The sequence below is a fragment of the Balaenoptera ricei genome, chromosome X (genome assembly GCF_028023285.1).
Source record: "Balaenoptera ricei isolate mBalRic1 chromosome X, mBalRic1.hap2, whole genome shotgun sequence".
Taxonomy (NCBI): domain Eukaryota; kingdom Metazoa; phylum Chordata; class Mammalia; order Artiodactyla; family Balaenopteridae; genus Balaenoptera; species Balaenoptera ricei.
In genome coordinates this window covers 37,908,690-37,921,737 of record NC_082660.1, presented here as the reverse complement: position 1 = coordinate 37,921,737, position 13,048 = coordinate 37,908,690, and the positions used below count along the sequence as shown (strand labels likewise).

Below are 13,048 nucleotides of genomic sequence, written 5' to 3'. Positions count from 1 at the left end.
AAATGGAATTGCACCACATGTGGCCTTTGGCTTCTTTCCCTGAGTATAATGTTTTCAAGGTTAATCCATGCTGTAGCATGTGTCAGTACATTTTATCACCAAAATATATTCCATTGTATGGATGAACCATATTTGTTTACTCATCATCAGTTGATGGACCTTTGGGTTTGTAGAGGGTTGAATGGTGGCCTCCAAAAAGATATGTCCATCTCTTAACCCCTGAAACCTGTGAACATGACCTTATTTGGAAAAAGGTTCTTTGCAGATGTAATTAAGTTAGGGATCTCAAGATGAGATCATCCTAGTGGGCCCTAAATCCAGTGACAAATATCCTTATAAGAGACACATAGAGGAGAGAGAGAGAGAAGGAGGAGACATGTAAAGATCAAGGCAGAGATTGGATTGATGGGGTCACAATAAGCCAAGGAACCACTGGAGACACCAAAAACTGAAAGAGGCAAGGAAGGATTCTGCCCTAGAAACTTCAGAGGGAGCACAGCCCTACCAGCACTTTGATTTCAGACTTATGGCTTCCAGAACTGTGAGAGAATAAATTTCTGTTGTTTTTAGCCACCCAGTTTGTGGTGATTTGTTACTGCAGCCTTAGGAAACAAATACAAGGTTATTTTCACTTTTTGGCTATTATGAATAATGTTGCAATGAACATTCACATACAAGTTTTTGTGCAGACTTATGTTTTCATTTCTCTTGGGTATATACCTAGGAGTGGAATTGCTGGATCATATGGTAACTATATGTTTAACATTTTGAGCAACTACCAAATTGTTTTCCAAAGCAGCTGCACCATTTTACATTCCCACCAACAATGTATAAGGGTCTCAATTTCTCCACATCGTCACAACACTTATTATCATGTGTATTTTTGATTATAGCTAGCCTATTGGGTGGAAAGTGGTATCTCATTGTGGTTTGATTTGCATTTTTCTAATGACTAATGATATTGAGCATCTTTTCATGTTCTTCCCCCATCCCAGTTTTGAAGTATCTTTTCACATTTTTATTGGCATGTACATCTTCTTTTGAGAAATGTCTACTCAGATCCTCTAGAGTTTGGACATTTCTGGCTACCACTGGCTTCAATATGGCTGCCCCCAGGGAAAGGCGAGGCTAATGTGAAAGTGCAGACCCTAACTCCCTCCTTGCATGGATAGTAGTGCAGCATTCAAGAGATGGAAGGTGCAAGTGTCTGAGCAAAGTGGGCCTCAGCCGGAAAGGCAGTGTGGACGAGGATGTGGTAGAGCTTGTGCAGCCCTTGACTGGGCGAGAACAGTTTTTCACCACCAGTTCCTGCGCTGGCTGCATCCTTCTCCTAGACGGGGGTATAAATGGTTTTGAGGTTCAGAAACAAAATCGTTGCTGGCTACTGGTTACACACAAACTGTGCGTGAAAGATGACGTGATTGTAGCCCTAAAGGAAGCGAATGGTGGTGCCATTTTGAAATTTGAACCACTTGTTCTTCATGTGCAGTGTCAACAGTTGCAGGATGCACAGATTCTGGTAAAATTTTGTGATTGTACTTGAATTTATAGCATTCAGTGGCAATAGATTCTGCTTTCAGGAACTCTGGCATAATAGAGGGAAAGAGAGGAAAGACTATGTTGGCTGTCTGGAGCACACATGGCTTAGAAGTTCCATTAAGCCATAAAGGAAAACTGATGGTGACAGGGGAATATATCGACTTCCTGTTAAAGATAAGCAAATCAAAAAATGTAGGAAAGCAAGAAGAGAATTGAAAGGTTTTACAACCGCCTATAACATGCTTTGTAAAAAGAAACTATTTCTACTACCTCACATCCCAAAGAGAAAATCAAAGAGAAAAATAACTCATCATATACTCATAAGAAAAAAAGAAACCCAGAAGAAGCACATGGCAAATGTATTACTGAAGAAAATGATAAATAACTTGAAAATGATGATCATGATGATCCAGGAATCAGGGTTACTGTCTTCCCTGAAGATTGCTGAGATTTGGTTCCAAAGTGTCTTGGTAGAATAATGTTTCTAATAGATTTTATAAAGTTGCTCTATATAAGAGTATTTTAGTCTGTTGAGTGTATCAGCCTGTCAGAAAAGCAAGATTTAATTTTTTTCTATATTTTAGAGAAACCCTTAGCTTTTAAAAATACCTGTATATAATATTTGCTCTTAAATACCATCTTTTTTAGTCACATAGTCATTGAAAAAATAAACTTATGATTTTTAATGCCAAAAAAAAAGATCCTCTGCTCATTTTTAGTTTGGGTTATCTTTTTATTATTGAGTTTTAAGAGTTTTTTTTAAAAAAACATATTCTGGATATAAGTCCCTTCTTAAGGATATATTTGCAAAATTTCCTTCTGTCCTTTGTCTTCTCACTTTCTTGACAGTATTGTTTGCAGCACAAAAGATTTTAGTTTTGGTATAGTTTAATTTATCTCTTCTGTTGTTGCTTGTGCTTTTGGTGTTGTATCTAAGAATCCATTGCCTAACCCTAGGTCATGAAGATTTACTCCTATATTTTCTTCTAAGAGTTTTATAGATTAAACTCTTACATTTAGGTCTTTAATCCATTTTGAATAAATTTTTTGTGTATGTTGTGAGGTAAGTGTCCAACTTCATCCTTTTGCAAGTGGATATCTAGATGTCCCAGCATCACTTCTTTTTTTAAAAATTTAAAAAAATTCTACTGAAGTATAGTTGATGTACAGTGTTTCAGGTGCACAGCAAAGTGATTCAGATATATATATTCTTTTCAGATTCTTTTCCATTATAGGTTATTATAAGATATTGAATGTAGTTCCCTGTTGTTTCCAGATATTGAGTACAGTTCCCTGCTGTTTATCTATTTTATATACCTGTTAATCCCAAATTCAAAATTTATCCCTCTGCCCTTTCCCCGTTGGTAACCATAAGTTTGTTTTCTATGTCTGTGAGTCTATTTCTGTTTTGTAAATAAGTTCATTAGTATCATTTTTTAACATTCCACATATAGGTGATTTCATATGGTATTTGTCTTTGACTTACTTCACTTAGTATGATAACCTCTAGGTCCATCCATGTTGCTGCAAATGGCATTATTTCATTCTTTTTTGTGGCTGAGTAATATTCCATTGTATATATGTACCACATCTTCTTTATCCATTCTTCTGTCAATGGACATTTAGGTTGCTTCCATGTCTTTGCTATTGTAAATAGTACTGCTATGAACACTGAGGCCAGCACCATTTCTTTTTTTTTTTAACATCTTTATTGGAGTATAATTGCTTTACAATGATGTGTTAGTTTCTGCTTTATAACAAAGTGAATCAGTTATACATATACATATGTTCCCATATCTCTTCCCTCTTGCATCTCCCTCCCTCCCACCCTCCCCATCCCACCCCTCTAGGTGGTCACAAAGCACCGAGCTGATATCCCTGTGCTATGCGGTTGCTTCCCACTAGCTATCTATTTTACGTTTGGTAGTGTATATATGTCCATGCCAGTCTCTCACTTTGTCACAGCTTACCCTTCTCCCTCCCCATATCCTCAAGTCCATTCTCTAGTAGGTCTGTGTCTTTATTCCCGTCTTGCCCCTAGGTTCTTCATGACCATTTTTTTTTCTTAGATTCCATATATATGTGTCAGCATACAGTATTTGTTTTTCTCTTTCTGACTTACTTCACTCTGTATGACAGACTCTAGGTCCATCCACCTCACTACAAATAACTCAATTTCGTTTCTTTTTATGGATGACTAATATTCCATTGTACATATGTACCACATCTTCTTTATCCATTCATCCAATGATGGACACTTAGGTTGCTTCCATGTCCTGCCTATTGTAAATAGAGCTGCAATGAACACTGTGGTACATGTCTCTTTTGGAATTATGTTTCTCTCAGGGTATATGCCCAGCAGTGGGATTGCTGGGTCATATGGTAGTTCTATTTTTAGTTTTTTAAGGGACCTCCACACTGTTCTCCATAGTGGCTGTATCAATTTACATTCCCACCAACAGTGCAAGAGTGTTCCCTTTTCTCCACACCCTCTCCAGCATTTATTGTTTCTCGATTTTTTGATGATGGCCATTCTGACCAGTGTGAGGTGATACCTCAATGTAGTTTTGATTTGCATTTCTCTAATGATTAGTGATGTTGAACATCTTTTCATGTGTTTGTTGGCAATCTGTACATCTTCTTTGGAGAAATGTCTATTTAGGTCTTCTGCCCACTTTTGGATTGGGTTGTTTGTTTTTTTGTTATTGAGCTGCATGAGATGCTTGTAAATCTTGGAGATTAATCCTTTGTCAATTGCTTCATTTGCAAATATTTTCTCCCATTCTGAGCGTTGTCTTTTTGTCTTGTTTATGGTTTCCTTTGCTGTGCAAAACCTTTTAAGTTTCATTACATCCCATTTGTTTATTTTTGTTTTTATTTCCATTTCTCTAGGAGCTGGGTCAAAAAGGATCTTGCTGTGATTTATGTTATAGAGTGTTCTGCCTATGTTTTCCTCTAAGAGTTTGATAGTGTCTGGCCTTACATTTAGGTCTTTAATCCATTTTAAGTTTATTTTTGTGTATGGTGTTAGGGAGTGTTCTAATTTCATACTTTTACATATACCTGTCCAGTTTTCCCAGCATCACTTATTGAAGAGGCTGACTTTTCTCCACTGTATATTCTTGCCTACTTTATCAAAGATAAGGTGACCATATGTGTGTGGGTTTATCTCTGGGCTTTCTATCCTGTTCCATTGATCTATATTTCTGTTTTTGTGCCAGTACCATACTGTCTTGATTACTGTAGCTTTGTAGTATAGTCTGAAGTCAGGGCGCCTGATTCCTCCAGCTCCATTTTTCGTTCTCAAGATTGCTTTGGCTATTCGGGGTCTTTTGTGTTTCCATACAAATTGTGAAATTTCTTGTTCTAGTTCTGTGAAAAATGCCAGTGGTAGTTTGATAGGGATTGCATTGAATCTGTAGATTGCTTTGGGTAGTAGAGTCATTTTCACAATGTTGATTCTTCCAATCCAAGAACATGGTATATCTCTCCATCTATTTGTATCATCTTTAATTTCTTTCATCAGTGTCTTATAATTTTCTGCATACAGGTCTTTTGTCTCCTTAGGTAGGTTTATTCCTAGATATTTTATTCTTTTTGTTGCAGTGGTAAATGGGAGTGTTTTCTTAATTTCACTTTCAGATTTTTCATCATTAGTGTATAGGAACGCAAGAGATTTCTGTGCATTAGTTTTGTATCCTGCTACTTTACCAAATTCATTGATTAGCTCTAGTAGTTTTCTAGTAGCATCTTTAGGATTCTCTATGTATAGTAACATGTCATCTGCAAACAGTGACAGCTTTACTTCTTCTTTTCTGATTTGGATTCCTTTTATTTCTTTTTCTTCTCTGATTGCTGTGGCTAAAACTTCCAAAACTATGTTGAATAATAGTGGTGAGAGTGGGCAACCTTGTCTTGTTCCTGATCTTAGTGGAAATGGTTTCAGTTTTTCACCATTGAGGACGATGTTGGCTGTGGGTTTGTCATATATGGCCTTTATTGTGTTGAGGAAAGTTCCCTCTATGCCTACCTTCTGCAGGGCTTTTATCATAAATGGGTGTTGAATTTTGTCGAAAGCTTTCTCTGCATCTGTTGAGATGATCATATGGTTTTTCTCCTTCAATTTGTTAATACGGTGTATCACGTTGATTGATTTGCGTATACTGAAGAATCCTTGCATTACTGGAATAAACCCCACTTGATCATGGTGTATGATCCTTTTAATATGCTGTTGGATTCTGTTTGCTAGTATTTTGTTGAGGATTTTTGCATCTACGTTCATCAGTGATATTGGTCTGTAGTTTTCTTTCTTTGTGACGTCTTTGTCTAGTTTTGGTATCAGGGTGATGGTGGCCTCGTAGAATGAGGTGGGGAGTGTTCCTCCCTCCGCAATATTTTGGAAGAGTTTGAGAAGGATAGGTGTTAGCTCTTCTCTAAATGTTTGATAGAATTCGCCTGTGAAGCCATGTGGTCCTGGGCTTTCGTTTGTTGGAAGATTTTTAATCACTTTCAATTTCAGTGCTTGTGATTGGTCTGTTCATATTTTCTATTTCTTCCTGGTTCAGTCTCGGCAGGTTGTGCATTTCTAAGAATTTGTCCATTTCTTCCAGGTTGTCCATTTTATTGGCATAGAGTTGCTTGTAGTAATCTCTCATGATCTTTTGTATTTCTGCAGTGTCAGTTGTTACTTCTTTTTCATTTCTAATTCTATTGATTTGAATCTTGTCCCTTTTTTTCTTGATGAGTCTGGCTAATGGGTTATCAATTTTGTTTATCTTCTCAAAGAAACAGCTTTTAGTTTTATTGATCTTTGCTATTGTTTCCTTCATTTCTTTTTCATTTATTTCTGATCTGATCTTTATGTTTTCTTTCCTCCTGCTAACTTTGGGGTATTTTTGTTCTTCTTTCTCTAATTGCTTTAGGTGCAAGGTTAGGTTGTTCATTTGAGATGTTTCCTGTTTCTTAAGGTAGGATTGTATTGCTATAAACTTCCCTCTTAGAACTGCTTTTGCTGCATCCCATAGGTTTTGGGTCGTCCTGTCTCCATTGTCATTTGTTTCTAGGTATTTTTTGATTTCCCCTTTGATTTCTTCAGTGATCACTTCGTTATTAAGTAGTGTATTGTTTAGCCTCCATATGTTTGTATTTTTTACAGATCTTTTCCTGTAATTGCTATCTAGTCTCATAGTGTTGTGGTCGGAAAAGATACTTGATACGATTTCAATTTTCATAAATTTACCAAGGCTTGATTTGTGACCCAAGATATGATCTATCCTGGAGAATGTTCCATGAGCACTTGAGAAAAATGTGTATTCTGTTGTTTTTGGGTGGAATGTCCTAGAAATATCAATTAAGTCCATCTTGTTTAATGTATCATTTAAAGCTTGTATTTCCTTATTTATTTTCATTTTGGATGATCTGTGCATTGGTGAAAGTGGGGTGTTAAAGTCCCCTAGTATGATTGTGTTACTGTCGATTTCCCCTTTTATGGCTGTTAGTATTTGCTTTATGTATTGAGGTGCTCCTATGTTGGGTGCATAAATATTTACAATTGTTATATCTTCTTCTTGGATCAATCCCTTGATCATTATATAGTGTCCTTCTTTGTCTCTTGTAATAGTCTTTATTTTAAAGTCTATTTTGTCTGATATGAGAATTGCTACTCCAGCTTTCTTTTGATTTCCATTTGCATGGAATATCTTTTTCCATCCCCTCACTTTCAGTCTGTATGTGTCCCTAGGTCTGATGTGGGTCTCTTGTAGACAGCATATATACGGGTCTTCTTTTTGTATCCATTCAGCCAGTGTGTGTCTTTTGGTGGGAGCATTTAATCCATTTACATTTAAGGTAATTATTGATATGTATGTTCCTATTCCCATTTTCTTAAATGTTTTGGGTTTGTTATTGTAGGTGTTTTCCTTCTCTTGTGTTTCTTGCCTAGAGAAGTTCCTTTACCATTTGTTGTAAAGCTGTTTTGGTGGTGCTGAACTCTCTCAGCTTTTGCTTGTTTGTAAAGGTTTTAATTCCTCCATCAAATCTGAATGAGATCCTTGCTGGGTAGAGTAATCTTGGTTGTAGGTTTTTCTCCTTCATCACTTTAAATATGTCCTGCCACTCCCTTCTGGCTTGCAGAGTTTCTGCTGAAAGATCAACTGTTAACCTTATGGGGATTCCCTTATGTGTTATTTGTTGTTTTTCCCTTGCTGCTTTTAATATTTTTTGTTTGCATTTAATTTTTGATAGTTTGATTAATATGTGTCTTGGCTTGTTTCTCCTTGGATTTATCCTGTATGGGACTCTCTGTGCTTCCTGGACTTAACTATTTCCTTTCCCATATTAGGGAAGTTTTAAACTGTAATCTCTTCAAATATTTTCTCAGTCCCTTTTTTTTTCTCCTCTTCTTCTGGGACCCCTATAATTCGAATGTTGGTGCGTTTAATGTTGTCCCAGAGGTCTCTGAGACTGTCCTCAGTTCTTTTCATTCTTTTTTCTTTATTCTGCTCTGCAGTAGTTATTTCCACTATTTTATCTTCCAGGTCACGTATCCGTTCTTCCACCTCAGTTATTCTGCTATTGATCCCTTCTAGAGTATTTTTAATTTCATTTATTGTGTTGTTCATCATTGCTTGTTTCCTCTTTCATTCTTCTAGGTCCTTGTTAAATGTTTCTTGCATTTTGTCTATTCTATTTCCAAGATTTTGGATCGTCTTTACTATCATTATTCTGAATTCTTTTTCAGGTAGACTGCCGATTTCCTCTTCATTTGTTAGATCTGGTGGGTTTTTACCTTGGTCCTTCATCTGCTGTGTGTTTTTCTGTCTTCTCATTTTGCTTATCTTACTGTGTTCGGGGTCTCCTTTTCGCAGGCTGCAGGTTCGTAGTTCCTGTTGTTTATGGTGTCTGTCCCCAGTGGCTAAGGTTGGTTCAGTGGGTTGTGTAGGCTTCCTGGTGGAGGGGACTAGTGCCTGTGTTCTGGTGGATGAGGCTGGATCTTGTGTTTCTGGTGGGCAGGTCCACATCTGGTGGTGTGTTTTGGGGTGTCTGTGGCCTTATTATGATTTTAGGCAGCCTCTCTGCTAATGGATGGGGCTGTGTTCCTGTCTTGCTAGTTGTTTGGCATAGGGTGTCCAGCACTGTAGCTTGCTGGTCGTTGAGTGAAGCTGGGTCTTGGTGTTGAGATGGAGATCTCTGGGAGATTTTCGCCATTTGGCATTACGTGGAGCTGGGAGGTATCCTGTGGACCAGTGTCCTGAAGTTGGCTCTCCCACCTCAGAGGCACAGCCCTGATGCCTGGCAGGAGCACCAAGAGCCTTTCATCCACACGGCTCCTCAGTTTGGGATGATTCGTTGTCTATTCAGGTATTCCACAGCTGCAGGTACATCAAGTTGTTTGTGGAGCTTTAATCCGCTGCTTCTGAGGCTGCTGCGAGAGATTTCCCTTTCTCTTCTTTGTTCGCATAGCTCCCGGGGTTCAGCTTTGGATTTGGATCCGCCTCTGCGTGTAGGTCGCCTGAGGGCGTCTGTTCTTCGCTCAGACAGGACGGGGTTAAAGGAGCAGCTGATTCGGGGGCTCTGGCTCGCTCAGGCTGCAGGGAGGGAGGGGTACGGATGCGGGGCGAGCCTGCAGTGGTAGAGGCCGGCATGATGTTGCAACAGCCTGAGGCGCGCCGTGCGTTCTCCCGGGGAAGTGTCCGTGGATCACGGGACCCTGGCAGTGGTGGGCTGCACAGGCTCCCGGGAGGGGCGGTTTGGAGAGTGACCTGTGCTTGCACACAGGCTTCTTGGTGGCGGCAGCAGCAGCCTTAGCGTCTCATGCCCGTCTCTGGGGTCCACGCTGATAGCCGCGGCTCGCACCCGTCTCTCCAGCACCATTTCTTGAAAAGACTCTTCATTTCCCATTAAATAGTCTTGGCATGCTTGTTGAAAATTGTTCGACTGTTAGTGAATGGGTTTATTTCTGGATTCTCATTTCTATTGCCTTGATCTATATGTCTGTCTTTATTCCAGTGTCACACTGTCTTGATTATAACAGTTTTGTAGTAAGTTTTGAAATCAGGAAACGTGAGTCATCCAACTTTGTTCTTCTTTTTCAAGGTTTTGACTATTGTGGGTCTCTTGCATTTCCATATGAATTTTAGGATTAGCTTGTCAATTATTGCAAAAAAGCAAGCTCGGATTTTGATAGGTATTGCACTGGATCTGTAGATCACTTTGGGAAGTATTACTACCTTACCCATAAACATGTGATAAGTTTTCATTTATTTAAATCTTTAATCTTTCAACAATGTTTTGTAATTTTCAGTGTATAAGTTTTACACTTCTTTTGTTAAGTTTATTCCTAAGTATTATTTGATGCTGTCATAAATGGAATTGTTTATTTTCAGAGTGTTTATTGGTAGTGTATAGACGTACAGTTGGTTTTTGTTTATTGATCTTGTATCCTGCAATCTTGCTGAACTATTAGTTCTAATAGTTTTTTAGGAGATTTCTGAGGATTTTCTATTTACGAGATCATGTCTTGTGCAAATAGAGATATTTTTACTTTTTCCTTTCCCATCTAGATGGCTCTTATTTCTTTTTCTTGCCAAATTGTCCTGGATAGAACCTCCAGTACAATGTTGAATGGAAGTGTTAGGAGCAGACCTTCTTATCTTATTCCTGACTTTAGGATCATTGTTCTTTTTAATGTTCAAATTGTTCCATCTTTAGCAAGTAGAACCCCTTAAAATTGATTACTGTGCCCTTTTGACGTCAATAATATTTGATAGCTTCCATGTTTTCTGTTTTAATAGCTTATCTTGTATATATCCTGGTCCAGGGAGTCCTAGTTATTTTTACTGGGTAAAGGCATTGAGAAACCAGTCTGGGTACTAGGAGTACTCATTGCCCCTGAGTTGATCATTGCCTTTTCAGTGGACAGAGCTGGGAAGTTTGTTCTTTTTAGAAAGATAAAAATAAAATTCACAAATTCATACTGGCATCTCCAATTCAAAATTAAGGTTACATGGCTTTTACATCAGTTCCCTGAATTTATATTTGTATCTCTTTTCTATTAGGCTGAGAATATTAGTTCCTAATGACATTAATATAGTTACTTATCTGCTTTATCCTAATATGTGTGTATGAGTGTATATATTTATGTGTTTATATGTATATATATATATCATACACACTAATAGTTTCAAAAAAGCAATAGTAGAATCATCACTAAAAGTTTAAGATTTTCTAAAATTTCTTTTGTCTATAGGATATATCCCACAAGAGATGTACAGTCAACACTATATATTTTAAATTATTTGACATAATTAAAAAATTTTAATTGAGGTATAATTGACAAATAACATTATATATGTTTCAGATGTACAGATTTGATATTTGTATGTATTGTGAAATGACCATCATAATAAGTCTCGTTAACATCTGTCACCATACATAGTTACAAACATTTTTTTTCTTGTGATGAGGACTTTTAAGATCTGCTCTCTTAGCAACTTTCAAATATGCTATACAGTATTATTAACTATAGTCACCATGTTTTACATTACATCCCCATGATTTAATTATTTTATAGCTGGAAGTTTGTACCTTTTGATTCCCTTCACTCACTTCTCTCACCCCCAGCCTCCACCCCCCACCTCTGGCAATCACCAATCTCTTATCTGTATTTATGAGCTTGGTTTGTTGTTGTGTTGTTTCTAACTTCCACATGTAAGTGAGATCATACAGTGTTTGGCTTTCTCTGTCTGATTTATTTCACTTAGTATAATGCCCTCTAGGTCCATCCATGTTGTTGCAAATAGCAGGATTTCATTCTCTTTTTATGGCTAAATAGTATTCCATTGTATGTGTGTGTATGTGTGTGTGTGATCAACACACATACAACATTAACTTCTGATCAACTGGCTATTCATCAGATATTCCCATGACCCCCTCCTTGGGTTTGATTAATTTGTTAGAACAGCTTACAGAACTCAGGAAACCTATTTACTCACTAGATTACAGATTTACTACAGAGGATATTAAAGGATATGAATCAACAGTCAGATAAAGAAATACACAGGGCGAGGTCCTGAACAAGGGAGCTTCTGTCCTCGTGGAGTTTGGGGCCCAGCACGGGCTCTCCAAACCCCCTCCTTTTGGGGTTTTTTTGGAGGCTTCATTAGATATGCATGATTGATTAACACATTGGCTATTGGCAGTTGAGTCAGCATCCAGCCCCTCTCCCCTGCCCAGAAATCAGGTGGTGGGACTGAAAGTTCCACCCCCTCTATTCTTGGTTGGTTTCCCTAGTAGCCCCCATCCTTAGGTGCTCTCCAAAGTCACCTCATTAACATAAACCCAGTTGTGGTAGAAAGGGGCTTGTTGTGAATAACAAGACACCCATTGCTCCTTAATGTCTCTGAAGAGAACTGAGGGCAAGAGAATGAATATTTTAATGAAAGATGCTCCTATTGTTCTTATTGCTCAGGAAATTCTAAGGGTTTGGGTAACTATGAGCTAGGAACTGTGGATGAAGACCAAATATATGTGAGAAATGTATTTTGGTCATCTGAATGACCAAATCTCTGTATTTCTTATAAATCATAGCATTGTAGAAACCAACATCAAGTCTAAGCTCTTCAGGATGATCTGTGTGCTCCATCACCAAAGCCATAGCACAGCAAATGTACAGCAGCACATAACCCAGCACCACAAATTTGCTCACGCGGACTTTTCCTTTGTCAAAAAATGCAACGATTGGCTGAGTTAAAGTTCCTCTTTTCCTTATATATCAGTCAATGATTTCAGACTTAAGTGGCTTAATCATTACCTTAGGAAACCTAACATTTCTGGCATTTTTCTTTAGGATAATTCATACGTAAAATTTAAATTTTCCCTTCTTTGGTCAATGTATCAGTTAGGATTAGATTCCACAGCATGTAATAGAAACCCAGGGTACAGTGGCTTAAACATGATAGGGGTTTATTTTTTTTTCTCCCATGAAAGGAGTTCCGGAGTAGGCATCCAGGGCTGATACGGCAGCTCTACACACATCTAGGACCCAGGACCCTTCTTTCTGCTCCCCTATATTTGGTGCATGGCTCCCATCATCAAGATTGCTTCACGGTCCATGATGGCTGTTGCAACTCAGCCATTATATATACACATTCAAGGCCGTAGGCAGGAGGAAAGGGCAAGGGCAAAAGGTTAAATCACTTGCATTAGTCAGTTTTCTTTACAAAGCTTTCTCAGAAGTCTCACGCAATGACTTTTGCTTTCACCCTATCAGCCATCAATATCTGCAGGGAAAGCTGGAAAAGTACTGTTTTAAAGCTAAGCGCATTGCCACCTCCAATAATATAGGGTTTCTGTTCATAACAAAGAAGGGGAGAATGAACAGTGGATAGGCAACTAGCAATCTGTGCCACAGTCTGTCAATCTCAGTAACTGTAATTTTGTGAATTGCTTGTAGCACACTCTGAACACTGCCACTTTAAGACAACAGGACCCTTCCATAGGGTCCCCTCAC

The 13,048-nt window shown here is 38.2% G+C and overlaps 1 long non-coding RNA gene and 1 pseudogene across 1 annotated transcript in view; both read left to right on the top strand.

Annotated features, from left to right (window-relative positions):
• Positions 1-13,048, top strand: part of LOC132356944 (uncharacterized) — a 170,872-nt gene that overhangs the window by 58,488 nt on the left and 99,336 nt on the right. The gene's annotated exons all lie outside the window — the stretch shown is intronic.
• Positions 1,165-1,908, top strand: LOC132357859 (tRNA wybutosine-synthesizing protein 3 homolog; annotated as a pseudogene).